This window comes from Vicia villosa, linkage group LG4 (assembly GCF_029867415.1).
Source record: "Vicia villosa cultivar HV-30 ecotype Madison, WI linkage group LG4, Vvil1.0, whole genome shotgun sequence".
In the NCBI taxonomy this organism is placed as follows: Eukaryota; Viridiplantae; Streptophyta; class Magnoliopsida; order Fabales; family Fabaceae; genus Vicia; species Vicia villosa.
This window is the reverse complement of record NC_081183.1, coordinates 167,723,138-167,741,140: the sequence shown is the minus strand read 5'-3', so window position 1 is coordinate 167,741,140 and position 18,003 is coordinate 167,723,138. Positions and strand designations below refer to the sequence as shown.

At 31.7% G+C, this 18,003-nt stretch overlaps 1 long non-coding RNA gene and 1 other non-coding gene across 2 annotated transcripts; one reads left to right on the top strand and one right to left on the bottom strand.

The window, feature by feature from the left end:
* Nucleotides 1-659: 659 nt before the first annotated feature.
* On the top strand, nucleotides 660-1,233 carry LOC131600199 (uncharacterized). The gene is made up of 3 exons (XR_009283054.1): nucleotides 660-731; nucleotides 832-899; nucleotides 994-1,233. It is a non-coding gene; the product is annotated as an uncharacterized LOC131600199 (long non-coding RNA).
* A 2,140-nt stretch (nucleotides 1,234-3,373) lies between these two features.
* TRNAT-CGU (transfer RNA threonine (anticodon CGU)) lies at nucleotides 3,374-3,445 on the bottom strand. Its single transcript has one exon. It is a non-coding gene; the product is annotated as a tRNA-Thr (tRNA).
* Between the last annotated feature and the right edge of the window lie 14,558 nt (nucleotides 3,446-18,003).

Genomic DNA, 18,003 nt, shown 5'->3' with positions numbered 1-18,003 from the left:
TATTTTTGTTCAAATCAGGTTTGACAAATTTCTTGATTGCAAATATTTTGTCATTGGATTTGGAAGCATACTTTATGCTTCAATTGTGAATCTGAATGAATTTGGTATTACATGAATGTTTTGAATCAATGAATTGGTGTAGGCTTTATTGAAAAATTAAGTCACGGTTTCTTTTGGATTTCTTCTAGCTGGTGCTGTTTGTGGCTTATAGAGCTACTGTCCTTACTAGAGTTAATTGGTGGTACTTCACATTGGTGGTACTTCACATTATTGGTAGTACTTGTATGTTGTAACCAGATATATCTTAGCAGATACTTCAAGTCTGGATTATTAAGTTTCAGAACTATAATAGATACATTGCAATATTAAACTCACAGTTCATTTAGTTAAGTAGCTAATTCAGTTAACGGTAAAAATTCATTAAAGTAACTGTAATCTCACAATTTTGAAAGTAATCTAAATTAGCTATTTATTCAGCCATGATAACCATATTTTTAGAGATTAATGAGACGTTGCACTTGATGGAAAATCCTATATTTCGACATTAGTGAATGGTTTTGTCTCTTGTTGCACTGTGTTCCTTTCTTTTCTTTTCTTTTTCCCTTGTAAGGCAAGTATTGTTCGTAAAGGTCGTATCATTGACTTGAATTTCTTGTATAGGTCTGACTGGATTGATAACTTTGGATCTCTTTGGAGCTCGTATCATTGACTCTGGTACTACATATTTACGAGTATGTACACACTTCAGACTTTGAATTTTGTTTAAAATTCTGATTTATATTGTAATTCTGAAGTGCTTTTAATTATATTTTCTATCCTTTAAATTAGCAGCGTTTCTCGGGCTAGTTCGACGTACAACGCTCATTCTCTGCGTTTTCTTGAGTTCGGTAAAATCCGAGGTAAATTTCTTACTTAAATTACTGGTATACTTTGCGTTTTGACAGAAACGCATTATACCGTTTTGTGCCTTAATAGTTAGTTGTTTTTGTTTAGCTTAATTAAGACATGGATAAGACATGGATGAATTCAAACCGATTGTCGAAAGAGTACGAGAAAGGGGTATGGGAATTCGTTAAGTTTGCGATTGCACACGCCGAAGACCCGATTCGAATGACGTGTCCTTGCTTGGGTTGCTGTTATGGGGGTAAGGTTGACGGGAATCAGTTGGCATCGCATTTACTACGGTTTGGAATTGATAGAAGTTATACATGTTGGAATTTGCATGGTGAGAAAAGTAACGGGAATGTTGAGTCGAGGTGTAATACGATGTATGCTTCAAACGACGATTGAATAGACACATACGATTATGATCGAGTCGAAGAGATTGCAGAAACGCTTGAAGAAGATCTTGAGGATTGTCCCAAAATGTTCGAGAGGTTGGTAAGCGATGTAGAGAAACCGTTGTATGATGGTTGTACAAAATTCACAAGATTGTCTGCGGTGTTAAAGTTGTACAACTTAAAGGCGGACAATGGATGGTCGAATAAAAGTTTCACAGAGTTATTAGCCCTTATGAAAGATATGCTACCAGAGGATAATTTTCTTCCCAGTCGAACGTATGAGGCCAAAAAGATGTTGTCCTTTATTGGCATGAGCTATGATAAGATACATGCATGTCCAAACGATTGCGTTTTGTTTTGAAACGAGTATGCAGCGTTGAATGAGTGTCCTAAATGCGGTGCCCCTCGATATAAGAAAAAGTTGTCTCTGGCCAAAGTTTTATGGTATTTTCCTATAATTCTGAGATTTAGACGCATGTATCGTAGTGAAACTGATTCAAGACACTTGACTTGGCTTGCAGATGAAAGAATTATTGATGGAAAGTTGCGACATCCGGCAGACTCACCACAGTGGATGAAAGTTGATAGTGATTATCCTGAATTTGGAAAAGAAGCAAGAAACCTTCGCTTGTCATTGTCTACTGATGGAATGAACCCGCATGGTATTCAAAGTATCTCGCATAGCACCTGGCCTGTGATTCTTATGATTTATAACCTACCTCCGTGGCTATGTATGAAGTGTAAGTACATGATGTTATCTATGTTAATTTCTGGGCCTAAACAACCAGGGAATGACATAGACGTATACTTGGCACCCTTAATCGAAGATTTAAAGTTTTTGTGGGAGAACGGTGTGGAGGTTTACGATGGGTATAGGAAATAAAGTTTTAACTTGAGGGCGATGTTGTTTGGAACAATTAATGGTTTTTCAGCATACGGAAATCTATCAGGGTACAACAATAAAGGTCAAAAAGCGTGTCCTGTTTGTGAAGATGAAACCGATACGACACGATTGGATCTTTGTCTGAAGAATGTCTTTCTCGGTCATCGTAGATTCTTAAATTCTAATCATCACTACCGTGGGTGGAGTAAAGCATTCAATGGAAAGGCCAAACAACGTACAACCCCGCCTTTTTTGACAGGTGATCAAATTTTTGAAAAGGTGAAAGATGTGAGCACTCAGTTTGGCAAGCCTTTTGCACATTTACTTGTCAAGGGTGGGTGGATCCGTTTATTTGCACGCACCCTATAGAACCGAGTGGACTCATAAGATAGGGGGACTCACTGAGATTTAGTAATCTCACCCCATTCTAATTATTTCCTTTTCAAGTACAATTTAGAGGTGTCTGATTAGTAGCAGGTTTGGATTAAAGATTTAGAAGCAAAGATAGCTCGAAAACCTTGTCAGAACTTATCTTCCGCTGTGCAGATCCATTGAAGACACATGTTTTATACTTTCTAGTAGAATGCCATGTTGTATTTAATACGAATCTTCTTGTATATTTGACTTTTGTATGTACTCAATATCAAATTTAACATTGCATGCATAATATAATAGTCAGTTATGTATGGGGTGTTACAATAATCGTTCTTAACTTTATTTAAAAAAAATATTAAAAGACATAGTAATTTAAACTAATTTTTATCATAAATATTTTTTTATGTAAATTTTCTCATGCTCCATAAATGTTTTTGGGACTCATTCTTATAAACTTGACCTGTAAAAATTATAGTTAATATATTATAATTATTCTTGTCATTAATTTTAAATATTTATTTAACAACAAAATTTTATCCTTGAATCAAAGTTTTAAATAATTATAATTAGTTTGTGATAGTTATTGTATTTTTTTAAATACAAAATATTAAATTTTATTTAATTAATTAATTAATAATAAATGTTTGTATCATCTAAAAATTATAAGAAAAAAAATGATGACATAGTATTAATTAAATTATATAATTGAAAAATATTTTTATTTTTATTTAATAACTAAATAAATTTTTAAAAGATATTATATTAAAATATGTTGTTAACAAACTTTATTAAATTACACATGGAAATAAAATTTTAAAAAAAAACAAAAAAAACAAGCTCCCAGCGAGGATTGAACTCACGACCTTTCCCTTACGAAGGGAAGGCACTACCACTATGCTATGGAAGCTTCATGTTTTGTATTCTTAATTTATAAATTAGAATCATAATATTTTACATATAATATACATTCATGTCACACTATTTGTATAAGAAAAAAAAGCCACAAATAATCATTAGTTGAATTATTCGTGTTTATAAGGTAAATGATTCAATAGTAATAATACATTTCATGTCATTAAATTAAGAAATTAAAACCAATCAAAAAATAAATTAGGCCCTTGTTGTAGCATCCTACATTTTTCTATTCTCATAAGTGGATATATTATATTATATAACTAGTGTAATACTCGTGCATTCGCACGGGTACCCGTTTTGGCACGCTTATTTTGTTCAATATTATATAATTTTTATAGAAATAAGAAATTGGCAAAATATCCTTTTTAGTCCCTTATGTTAATCTCAGGGTTTATTTTGGTCCGTTAACTTCAAAAAGTGTCATATTGGTCTCTTAACTCTTTAAAATATGTCATTTTAGTCCTTTTTATCATATTAGTGACGGATTTAGCGACTGTTTTTTGAGTTTTTTCGTCGCTAATGTGACAAAAAGGACTAAAATGACACCTTTTGAAGAGTTAAGAGACTAATATGACACTTTTTGAAATTAAGGGACCAAAATGAACCCCGATGTTAACATAAGGAACAAAAAGAGTATTTTGCCTAAGAAAATTATATAATTATTATGATGCATTTCGTTCAGTAAAGATATATAATAAAATTAAAAATGAAATTGATAAAGAATATAATATATATGTTGTAGTAGCAAAATTATAAGCGTTCACACGGGTACCCATTCTGGCACGCTAATATTAGGGGAACATAAAAATTAAATAAACTATAATAAAAATGAAATTGATAAAGAATAGAATATATATATCTTGTAGTAGCAAAATAATAATTGAGTTGGATTGATGCCAAAATTTACAAGTGCGTTTGCACGGGTATTGTTGTGGTACGTTGTAATGTCACTATTTTTCATGATTGTTGAAATGCAAAGTCCATTAAAGACATAATTAATAGAAAAATACTTTGACCAGTAATTTCATGTTTCCGTTAATATTAAATATTTTGATCAATTGATCAATAACTTCATGTTTCTGTTAATATTTAATATTTTGATCAATAATTTTAGGTTCCTGTTAATATTCAATATTTTGATCACTAACTTCATGTTCTCGTTAATATTCAATATTTTGATCAATAAACTTCATTTTTTCCGTTAATATTCAATATTTCGATCAGTAACTTCATGTTCCTGTTAATATTCAATATTTTGATCAGTAATTCATGTTCTCGTTAATATTCAATCTTTTATTCAATAACTTCATGTTCCCGTTAATATTCAATATTTTGATCAGTAAAATCATGTTCCCGCTAATATTCATTATTTTGATCAGTAACTTTGTATTCCCGTTAATATTCCAAATTTGTTCCCATTAATTTTCAATATTTTGATCAGTAACTTCATGTTCCCGCTAAAATTCATTATTTTGATCTGTAACTTTGTGTTCCCGTTAATATTCATTATTTTGATCAATAACTTCGTGTTCCCGTTAATATTCCAAATTTGGTCCCGTTAATAATCAAATAATTTATCAGTAACTTAATATTTCTGTTAATATTTAAAAATATTAGATACATAAATAATTAAAAAAAACATATGTGGGTATCATATTATTTTACATTTAAATCAATAGTTTAATATCAGTATCATATACACGTACCATATCAGTACCTGTGTTTTAATAAATAAGAAATTAGGATGTGAATCAACAATATATTTTTCCCGTCTATAAAATAATAAATATTATTTTTGTTTTGACACTATTTATAAAAATATATGAATCAATAGTAAATTTAGCCCCGTTTATAAAAATAACACTGTTTAAAAATATTTGATGATAATTAAAATATTTTATAAAAACAAAAATTTTAAATTGACAAATTATAATAAAGAAATATTCAATCAAATTATATAATCCAATTAGTAATAACTATTTAATATAATTGATTAAAATCAATTTACAAATTAAATATATTATTCCATATATAAAAATATTTGAATCAACAATTAATTATTCCTATACATAAATATTTTTTGTTTAGGAATTATTTATAAAAATATTTAAATCAATAGTAAACTTATTCTTTTAGTATTTAAAATTTAATTAAATGTGTTAATATCAGTACCATATGCGCGTACCATATAATTAGTCGTGTGTATGCGTAATATATTATTTTATATTTAGATTGAATTGACTCCATTAAAGTTTTAATTTTAATATTTAAATTATATTATGTTATATATAGATAAATATATATTGATTATTGATGAACTTGTCCTATTAAAATTTTAAATTTTTAAATGACAAATAAATTGTATGATTAATCATACAATTTGTTTGTCATTTATAATTCTATTACTAGTCAATAGATATAGGGTATGTTTGGTAAAAATAGCGGTTGATTGATAAGCTAGCTAATGACTGATAGCTTATAGCTGATGGCTGATGACTGATAGCTTCTAGCTTATAGCTTATGGCTTATAGTTGAGACTATTAACTGATAAGCTAATTGTAGTGTTTGGTAAAATTAGCGGTTCAAAACTTTATAAATGTAAAATGACATAAAAGATATTTAGTACATAATTGTTTAATTTGAAATTAAAATAAATTATGAAGGATAAATATTAGTTAATGGTAAAATAATAAGGATAAAAAAGGAAGAAAAAAATAATATATAAGCTATAATTTAAAATGTTATTTGAAATAGCGTCTGGAAAATAAGTTATAAGCTAGTGATGAAAAGACCGTTACCAAACAGGTCTAAATTATCATATGAGGTTATAAGCTATAAGCTATAAGCTATAAGCTATAAGACAAAAGCTCAAAATTATGCATTACCAAACAGAGCCCTAATATATTCGTTTTATTTAGACATATTTTATATTTCAAATAATTTAGTATAATATACCTAAGAACCAAATATTATATAAATAAATTAACCATGATGAATGTACATAATTAACATCAATATATCATAGAATATTTATTAAAATATTAAAATAATATGATATTTTATTTAAAATTTGTAATTTTTTATTTGTAATTTTATAATTGTTTAAATTTCAATTAATGTTAATTATTATTTTATATAAAACATTTTTAATTATTTTGTAAAATTTACTACAATTAGATTACAAATAATAAATTGCTTGTTTGGTGGAACCTCCTTACTTTACATTTTACAGCAGTGATATGAATTCTTAAAACAACAACTTACAACAAAAGAGAATGTAAAAACATATTATTTATGTAATTCAATATCAATACCAATAATGTGATAACTTTTTCATAATAGTAATTATGTATTTTTTATGAAGAAAATTCATATAAATATATAAAGGCAATGATATGCCTAAAACACTTTATTTTTATAATAATAATTATGCATTTTTTTATCAAGGAAATTCATACAATATATAAAAACAATGATATGCATAAAACACTTTATTAAAATATGTATCTAATAATATTTATACTTTTGTTAAATAAGAGGTTAGAAATCTTCTAACCGTATAAAATTTGGTTTCATTATTTTGAAAAGTTTCTATTAAATAACTTTGAAGGAAATCAAGTGAGATAAATTATTTTTATTAATTTTTAATGTTAATTTGATTCACTTAATTTTTGGTGATACAAACTAAATATATTTAAAACGTATTTATTTTATACCAATTAAGTTATTGGTAAGTAACTGAAATTGAGATTGATATGATTCTAATGTATTGATCCTATATCAATTAAATTATTCTCAACGTAATGATTTTAACGTATGGGTCGTTAAAAAGGCTTTTATATCTTATAAAATTAGATAGTTGTCTCAAATCTAATCATTTAAAAATACAAAAATATTAATAATAATAATAATATTAATAATAGTATCACTAAATATATATTAGTTGTGTTAATCATGATATTATTTTTCACTCATAACAGTCGCTGCCATAAAACAACCCACTAAAATATACATTTTGGTATTGTAATTTTTAAAAATTAAAAAAATAGTTTTTAGAAACTAAATCATGTTGTCACATATCATTAGCTAACACGCCAAAGATATAGAGACATATGAAGACACTTATTCAACTCATTTTCATAATTAACTTTCTTAGTTCATTCCTCCATACAACTCTAGAAATCGACTTCTAGAGACATATGAAGACACTTATTCAACTCATTTTCATAATTAACTTTTCTTGGTTCATTCCTCCATACAACTCCACAAACCGACTTCTAGAGACATATGAAGGCACTTGTTCAAGTCATTTTCATAATTAACTTTTCTTGGTTCATTTCTCCATACAACTCCACAAACCGACTTCAACATCTAAATCTCAAATTTCCTCTTCCCATCTGAGTAGGTGCATCATTTAAGAATATCTTCATTCCAAAATTTCAATTCCTCTCCACATCTGAGTAGGTGCATCATTTCAAAATATCTTCATTCCAACATTTCATTTCTTTGTTGTTATCAACTATTAGAATGTATGATTGTTCCTATGGACAGTAGAAGATTAATGAGAAAAAAGTGGAAACCTAAAATAAGCAAATCAATAAAATTTAATTAATTTTAATATCATAGCATTGCCACTTACATTTTAGGATGTAAGTACCGTTACAAATAGGTTTTGGATCACTAAACCAATCAATCAATAATATTTTGTGATACTCTAGCCAATATATAGTATGAATCAGTTCTTAACAAAAGTAAAATTTGATCAATAATTAAACAAAGAATTTATAATTAAACAAAGAATTTACCAATGAAATATTGTAGGCACGTATAGACAGTAGCCTTATTCCTTTTTGATTTCATGTTCTTCTTCGATCACAGATCTATCACTTTCAAACTGCCCATCCAAGAACCGAAAATTGTGATCATCTGGCCAATCTATCAAATATTTGGAAAAGTTAGAATGAATCAGTTCTTAACAAAAGTAAAATTTGATCAACAATAAAACAAAGAATTTACCAATGAAATATTGTAGGCACGTAGATCATAGCCCTATTCCCCCTTTTTATTACATGTTCTTCTTCGATCACATATCTACCACTTTCAAACCGTCCATCGCTGTAAAATGGTCGGACTTTCGTAGATTTAAGTAGAGGAATAATGGAGGGCGGAACCATTGTAGAATATGTAATACAAAGGTTTATGGGAACAATCATTGGTAATTGCATATTACGTACATATTGAATGAAAGCAATGGAAAAGGTTTGGAAGGTAGAAGGGTTGGAAGTTATGGATATTACGTCATATTGAATGAAATCAATGGAAAAGATTTGGAAGGCAGAAGGTTTGGAAGTTATGGATAGAAGAACAGAAGGTTGAGGCTGCTAATGTGGAATATTGTGGAGATAGCAGCTGATGTGGCAGCCCGTGGGATAGGAAAAAAACATTACTTTTCTTATATATGATAGATAGATTAATCAGAGGCTTACTCACAAGGGATTAAGAGTATTGAAAGTCAATTATGTGTTCAAGGTTCTGGAGTTAAAATATTGAAGGGAAAATGGATTTTATCCTAAAATATATCTTGGTCTTTTAAAAATATTTTATGGTACTTCAAGTCAAGTTAATATATTTTATATCGCCTAATTTAATAGCACTTTTAAAAAAATGCTATTAAAAAGGAAAAAACACATCTGTAATAGCATTTTATGATCGAGCGCTATTATATAATACAGAGAATATGACTTTGATAGCACTTTGTGGAAAAGCGCTATTATTATACTTCAGTAGAATAGCGTTTTTCTCAAAACACTATTAATATCATATACTAAGATATCACTTTTAGCAAAATGCTATTATGTTTATTCACTAAGATAGCACTTATGTGAAATGCTAATATTAAACTATCATATGTTAGCGTTTATCTGAAAAGTGCTATTGTTTTTATAATATATAATTAATTAAATTAAAACAACAAAACACGTTAACCACTATTGTTTATATAATATATAATTAAATAAATAATAAATAAATAAAAAAGAAAACCAAAACAATTTTTTGGGCGGATACTTTTCAGTTGAGTTCACATTTTTAACCATTCACCACCAAAAACCCCTAATATTCTTCATCTCAAAAAATGATCAATTCTTCTTCATCTTTGCCGTCATGTTCCGGTAACCACACCACCGCCAGCCATCGATACACCATCGTGTTGTCGATTCTCCCTCGTTAGCCATAGATTCTTCCTCGTCACTCATCGATTCTCCACCATAAATAAAGAACAAACCCAACATCGCACTCTTCTCCATTTGTCGACCCAGAACTCACGTACTCTTTACCAAGATTAATCATCAGAAGTTTAGAAACATTAAGATTTTGGACTGAGGTTTCTTTGATTTGTGCCTACGGCTGTAGTAGCAGCATGTTTTGTTTGCGTCGGTGTCGGCAATTTCAGTTCTCTGCTCCGATTTCCTTCTTCTTTTTCTTTTGCTTTTCACCTTTTGATTTTTATTTTGTATTTGTTATGGAATTGATGGTTGCGAGTGATAGAATTGTGTTTGGTGAAAATTTGGAAGGTTTGACAGTGATATTGTTATTGTTAGAATGAAGGGTTAGTGGTTATGTTGTATACTTACAGCTTTGGATTTGTTTTGATTAGCTGAATTCAGTTCATTGAAAAGTTCATTATAGGCTTTTAATATTTTGTAGGATATTGCCATTTCTTTGAAAGCTCAAATTTGATCAGCAAAAGAGTGTTATGGACAACCTTGTCTCAAATACACATGTAAGCTAAATCTTTTACTTGTTTTATTTTTTACTTGAAATATGCACATCACTTGTTTGTTGAAATGTATAATTGATTATAGTATTAAACCAACCCAATTGTTATAAGAAAAATCCAATGACTTTATGGCATATCAAGTAGATAATATGAGATTTGAATAAACTACAGTACGTTAGGAAAATAGAGAAAAGGTAAAATAAATTAGGAAAGGAGTTACAAACTAGAAAAACTCAACCAAAACCAAACAATGTGAGTGCAGTTTATGTAAAAGTGAAATGGCTACGCTGCTACTATTCACAGATCACACACACTTCTTTATTTCAACCAAAAACAATGACATCACCATCTTGATTTAAACAAAATATTGTGATACATTTAGACAGCAATAACAAGTTGCGCATGAGATGATCGTAGAATAGCGAAATGGAGTCGTGGGAATCTGGCGGTGGAAACGTGGAGGCTTCGTCGGGAAAGAAGTTGCGGTAGTGATGAGGACACGTTTCTTTGTTGGTTGTCTTCAGATGAAGTTTGATGCATTTCTATTGAGTGAAAATGAAGGGAGATATTGTGTGGTAAGAAGAGATCATGATGGTAGAGTGTGGAGTTTGTGTTGTGTAAGGTGTTTCAGTTGTGTTCTTTGGTTAGGTTGAGAACAATAACAAAGTGTGTTTGATGAAAATTGTAATGCAGGCCATGTGAGGTATTATGCAGGTTGTGGTGGTCACGATCGATGGTGGATGTAAAGTGGAAAAAAGATCAGCAGGATGTTTTTTTTGTTAGATGAAGTGAGATATGTGGTTTCTTTTTGTGAAGATAGGAATAAGATAAATACTATATAGTTATTAGGTTAGAATTGTTAATGTGTTGCGTGAAGATATAAAGGTGATGCAAAGTGATTCAGAGGGATGAGAGGTTGAGCTTGACTCTCTCATAGATTCAATGTGAATCTCTGAAGAGTTTGTATGAAAAGCTTTGGTGAGGGTTGGCGATAGAAAATTATGCAGAGTGTGTTTATGGAATGATCTTTATTGATGGTGAGTGAAAAGATGAGCGATTTTATAGATTTAGATGGAGTATAATGGAGGGAAATTTGGTTAGGTTCAGTTAGGGTTAAAGGAATTTTTGCCTTAGGATTGCAACCCATGTGCATTGTTTAAGAGTGGTTAGGATTCAATCTCCAAGCTAATTGGAGATTGTGTTTCTTCAAGGATAAGTTTTGAGATGAGTTGTATTAGTTTGAGTGTATTGTGTGTTAGTTTGAAGTGTTTTTGGAGGGAAATATTTTTTGGAGTGTTGTAACTAACTAGGCCTGGTAGTCAACTTCAGGGCATTTAGCTAGTTATGTTAAGGCAATGTTAAGTTGTTAAAATCAGAGTTTATGTGAGGTTAGATTTGTAAGTAGCAATTCTGTTAAGGGTTAGGCAATATTAATTGGAGTTGGTTAAGTTGTTATTTAAGGTTAGTTTTCTATTAGAGACTGGGGGTTTTGTTAGCAGACTGTTAGATGGTAAACTTGAGGTTTAGCATGTCTGGTTAGTGATATTAATAGGTCTAGTGGTTTAAGTGAAGGAAGTCATGTGAGTTTAGTGGTTAAGGTGAGGTTAATAGGTGCTAGTAAGTAAGGTTAGCAGGCCAGATTCAAAAGTGCATAAATAGGGTAAAAACAAATTTTTTTAGGTTATGGTTTTGGAGTATTTGTTCCCAATCCATCAAACCTTCATTTTTGAATAGCTTAGAAAACACCACTGGAGCTTGCATTTGGATGATCGGAGGTGGATTGCTTATCAATCGGAGCTGACAACCCGTGAGATGTTTGGTTTATCTTCCTCTCTTCTCTTTGTATTTCTCTTTTGTTGAGTTTGTATGTAAATTACTCTAAACCCATGGATTTTTTTTACTCTTTCTACTAGTTGTATAAAGTTTGCTTTACAAATCTTAATCGGTGTTTCCTTGATCTTTTTGCTTAAATGCTTTGGATTTGTGTTGTTGTAGAAATAAACATCATAAATCTTGATTAGGGGGATATTTGTTAACTTAGATTCTAGAGATAGGATTGGGGTTAACATCCACATAATATCTAAGTTTAATGTCTTTGTGTTGTTCGATCACTTGAGACATCGTCGAAAGAGCAATATAGTTGAACTCTCATCGGTATTGCAAAAATGGACATTGACGTGAGGGATATGTGGTGAGTCTTATGAGTATTGTAGATCGAGTGCAGCGGGGTGATAAATTTAAGCTTGTGAGGGGTAGTTTAGATTCGAACCAGATAAGTTATTCTCTATCAAGAATGAATTCTTTTTATGTTCATATGTTATATTTTCCTTGTTTACTTAAAACCCATTTAATCCAAACTCATAACTAAGAATTCGTCGAACGATAATTCAGTAGCACTAATCTATGTGGACACGATAAATTCCCAGATAAATATTTCCAAAACTTTTGTTGCTTGCTGCTTTACCTCTTCAACATTATCACTTTCATTTTAGTTGTTATATTATGAATGCTAAGTCTACTTTTTGTTTATTTACGATCAATATCACCATGAATGATTAGTCCATTGGAGACCAGATCATGATGCCTATCTCATGACAATCCCAAATTGAATTATCCATATACAAATAATGAGAATATAAGAGCAACTATTATTTTTGAATTCGAGCACTTAAATATATTTGTGTCGATTGCAAAAGTAGAGGCAACTTAGATACCAATCATGTACTGAAAGGTAAAGATTCGAAATCAGAGAGTGAATTGCTAAACAAATGAGTTCGAGGCACCATTAACAAGGTGTCTCGATCTCGATTGAGAAATCTGAATAGATGCACTAAAAACACGTCTAGTAGGCACGCTATGAAAGTAGATGTTGTACAATTTTATCTAATTTTCTATAACTCGCCCCGTTTTCTCATATTAAATTTCGGATAGCCAATTGGGTATTTCGTGATAGATAATCGCGTACCCCATGTCGTGCTTTCGATGTTGTTAATTTTGTTCATAAGCATTGAATCCCTAATGTTTCGATCGCCTTATTTACACATCGCTAGAGTAAAAAATCAATAATCAAACATATCTCCTTGTGGTTCAATATCTTGTGGCTTGCATCATCAGACAAACTATTTGATCTTAGGAGTATTTTTCAAGTGTTTTTAAGTATATGCATATTTTTCAAGTGTTTTCGCTTGAATATAAGTTGTTGGTTGAAGCTTGAACAAAATTTAGAGTCACTTTCTCTCTTTAGTTAACTTCTTGAGTCAGAGACTTCTGAATAAAATTTGTTGAAGCTTGATCAGAGTTCTTCAGAGTTTTGAGAATGTTGAGACTTCAAAGTCTTGAATCAAAGTCAATCTGGATAAGATCCTTTCACGATCTAACTTGATGCTTTCAGACACAGATTTTCCTTTAAACACATATTGTATTCATCATTGGTTCAAAGTGCGTTTGGTGTCAAGAGTGCGTTATATTTCATATAACCTTTTAATTCTAAAAAAAAAAAATTTAGTAAGAAATTAGATAATTAAAGAAATAAAATTATATTTAACCTAATATAGAACACTAAATAAAGAATATATTGTAAATATGATTATTATCCTATCTTGACAATTTTTCATCTCACCTCATGAGTCTCTTACGCACCACTGAATTAACCAAATTGCTCTCGTGCTTCTGTTTAACGTTGCTTTGTACCATAGTTGCACAAACAAAATAATTCTGTAGATGAATCTATGAAACAAACCCATACTCAAAACACCAGAACAACAACATTTTTAACGATAAAAGATCTATTCATTAATTAAAATCGACATTGATTAAAAGATACATCAAAATTTCCAACAAAAAATTAAGAAAACTAAGAGATTTAAGAAATTACAACAGTTAAGAAAATGTCATCTAATCCATGCATTATTAGAACGAAATCAACGTCGCCTTCCACGTTATCCCACCAACGTTCCTTTTCTCCGGGCTCAGACGAGGTCCGTGTTCTAAGCCTCGGGATCTGTTTGATGACTTCACCGGGTTTGTACTCCACCTTTAAAAAAGACATCAGAGTCCTCTTGAGTTGGTCGAAGGAATGGATGTTCCAAAATTTACCGGCATGAGAGGTTTGACGGGAGAGAAAACAACATGCCTATCCCTTTTGAGATAAACCGGTTCAGGATCGGGACACTTGGATGATGTTCGCTGCCCTGAACATGGTCGGTCTAATGCAGTGTTTTAAAGACCGGACCGGCCGGTCGAACCGGGAACCGGCCAGGTAACCGGTCAGGTTCAATAGTCAGATCGGATATGCCATCAAACCGGTGGGAACCGGTGAAAACCGAGAAAACCGGGAAAACCGGAAAACTTGCGGTTTAATTGTTTTTTTGTTTTGTTTTTTTTTTATTTTTTTTTTTAACATTTCTTTTAAACTTTTTTTTTAAAAAATTTCTCTTAATATATTTAGTAGTGAATTACTTAAATAGCATTCTCACATAGTTTTTTTCGTTAGTGACAAATTAAAAACTTTATTGTCTATTTGTCATCTTTGCTAATAAATTTTCTTAAATAGCATAAACATATTGAACTTTATTTGATTTTCTTTTTAGGAGGATCCTATTTTGAATTAAATTTGGTACATATTGGAGTTATTTTGTTATAAACTATTCAATTAGATTATGTTGTAATTAGACTTTGTTTAGATTATGTTGTAATTAGACTTTGTTTGCAATTAGACTTTGTAATTTTTTACTATTTTGTTATGTGTGATACCTTTGTTTAAAATTTGAATTTAAGTTATGAAATTGTGAATTTATGATATGATATTTTTAAACAATTTAAAAGCTAGTTATATTTTTTTAGAGACTGAATCATCTGGTTCGACCGGTTTTATACCTATATAATGACAGGTCTATTCAACCGAGTTATCCGGTTTAATCCGGTTTGGTCGTGCGGTTCGATCAGTGACCCAGTGGTTCGACCGATAAACCAGTGACCCAGTACCCTTACCGGTTCGATGACCGGTCCGGTTTTTAAAACACTGGTCTTATGTGAGCCATTTTTGTGTTTGTGTTCGTGTTTGTATTTGTGTTTGTATTTGTGTTTGTGTTTGTGTTTGTGTTTGTATCTGTGTGTAATGCAACCCTAGAAACCCTAACTTTATAGAAGCCTTTGGTGAATATGGACCACATAATTTCTGTCACAGAATGTTCCTTAGATATATCCACGGAAGGGTCATAGATTTCTTTGTTCCGTATATACATCTACGGTAAACACTTATAATTTTCAATATCAGACCCTTTCGTAGATACATCTACGGAAGTTTCCTTGTTAGTTTTTTTAACAGAACTCAATGTCGTAGCAACACTAGTAGTAGTAGTAGAAGGAAAAGAAATACAAACACATAAACACAAAAAAGGATTATATTGCAATGTTATAGAGTGCATATATTACACTTTGAAACTAGATAAATACATTAAAGATCTGTTGTCGGCTAAATCTATTGGAGGTTCTAATCTTGACTTTTGGCATTTGATTCCTTTTCGATGTTATTCAACATTTTAAAATCGTGCATCCTATCCACAAAACGGTTCGGCCACGTATTGGCATCTTCGATATGATGAAGTGCCCATTCCGGTGACATAGGTGGTATGTGACATCCCGGTTTCAAGTAAACTTGCACAAAAAATTTCGATTTTGCGAGCCATCCAACACACATAATACGATCATTTGGATTTGTAGGAGGTGCGGTGTGGAGCGGAAAAAAGGTTTCCGAAAAACCATAACGCGTCAAGTCAATGCATACCATGTCATATGCGCATGCAATAAGATGTCCCATTTCCGGGAATCTCATCCATTATGAAGTCGGTGCGTAAGTGCCTAACCAAGGAGCAAGAGCTTCGTGAATCGATTCAAATATAGCTTCGTCTCCAAATACCCGCGTGTACGAGTCTTTATGGTTCATCAACTCTTCGATAAGTTCATGACAGACAAGCTTATGGTCACCATCTCCGTTACCAAGCAAAGCCGATACGGTATGGATCCACAATTACCGTCCCCACCACATTGACGACCCGATCGATGTATTTGTGCATAAAAACCGGCATCTCGTCGATGAATGAAATTTTTGGAGCAATATGCACCTCTTTGATTGATGAAATTTTTGGAGCAATATGTACCTTTTCGATTGATGGAATTTTTGTGGCAATAGGTGTTAGAGTCAAAACTTCCGGAGCAATAGGTGTCGAAGGCGGTTTGCTAATGTTAGCTCCTTTATTTTAACTTTTTAAAGATTTAGGAGTAGGTGAGTCGGAAAAGATTTTGTCGACGTGCTCACAATATGAAGGAGACCGTGTAGTCGAGTTGTCATTCGGCGAAGGCTTCACTTTCTTCGGAGAACCCTTTGTCTTAACCAGTTGAGACAGCGGTTTCATGTTAGTTATTTCTGGAAATCCAATATTCTGTAATTGTTCTTTGATGTATAGTTTCATGTTGTCATCGGGCCTTTGAAAACCTCTCTTCTATCGCCTCCAATTCGGAAGTAATAGAAATATTCGATTTTTCTCCTTCGATGCAACCATCATCATCAAAACTAAGTCTCATCCAATGAGTGACTTCATCCATTCTTATTGGCTCACCTAATCTCACTTTTTTAGCAATAACACAAGCACACGGGAGACCATACGTGCTAGTAATAGTGCAACCACACTTTGCGCTATCGCCCCTAAAAGTTTCACCGCGTTTGACCTCGTGAAAGATATAATTTAATCCGGCCCGAAACGTATTTCCGATCAATTGAGAGTAAAGGATGTTGTCCTTAAATTGATGCTCCAACACCGTAATGCTCTGACCGGATGAGGTTTATATCTCCTTGTGTTGGTTTGAAATCATGAGACTTATGGTGTCCCAACCTTGACACAAATAAACCTTGCTATTACACAACTAATTTTTCAAAGTAGCATGTGACGACTTAACTCTATTGATGGTTGTATTTCCAAGGTGTTGGACATTATCAGTCCGCGCACAAACAAACTTCTCCTTCACCTTGTCAAGAATGATGCTTTCAACGTATTTCAATAAATCGAGATATTTTTCACATATTCTCTGAAATTGCAATACGACATCGAAATACAATTCTTTTATCAAAGAACTTGCAATACGAGCCCATGCATCCATTATTTGGTCAACAACCACTTCGGGCTTCACCGGTTTCCCACCTCCGGTCTCTACTTGTTTCATCCCCACAACGTGTTTAACCTTACTTATCACATTACATGATATGTGATATAGAAAAAGTAATGCATCAGAAAAATACCTTTGCAACCGCATTCGTCAAAGCGGGGTCGCGGTCCATAACAATCTCCTTAGACATATTGACTTGTTTCTTCAAAAGTGAGCGACACACCTCCAATGCTCACCTAAAATTATCTTCTTTTTCACACTCCAAAAAAGAAAAATCAACAACAAATGTCTTCTTGGTGGATGTAACACCGACCATCTCAAATAATGGGAGTCGATACTTGTTGGTCTTGTAGGTAGAATCAAGAATGAGCATTGTTGGGAAAGTGTTGAGCAACTTTATCGAATCCGGATGAGCCCAAAAAATATCTCGGACCATAACCTCATCATCGCAAGTTTTGTATCGCGACACGTATTTGTTAGCATCCAACATTTTCAACAACTATTTCATCTCATTCCTATATCCCTTACTCGCCTTATTATTGCGGTACCATTGATTATGCACTTGCCTTATATTCGATTCGTTGTCGGGTTCCTTCCTTTTCAATGTGGCA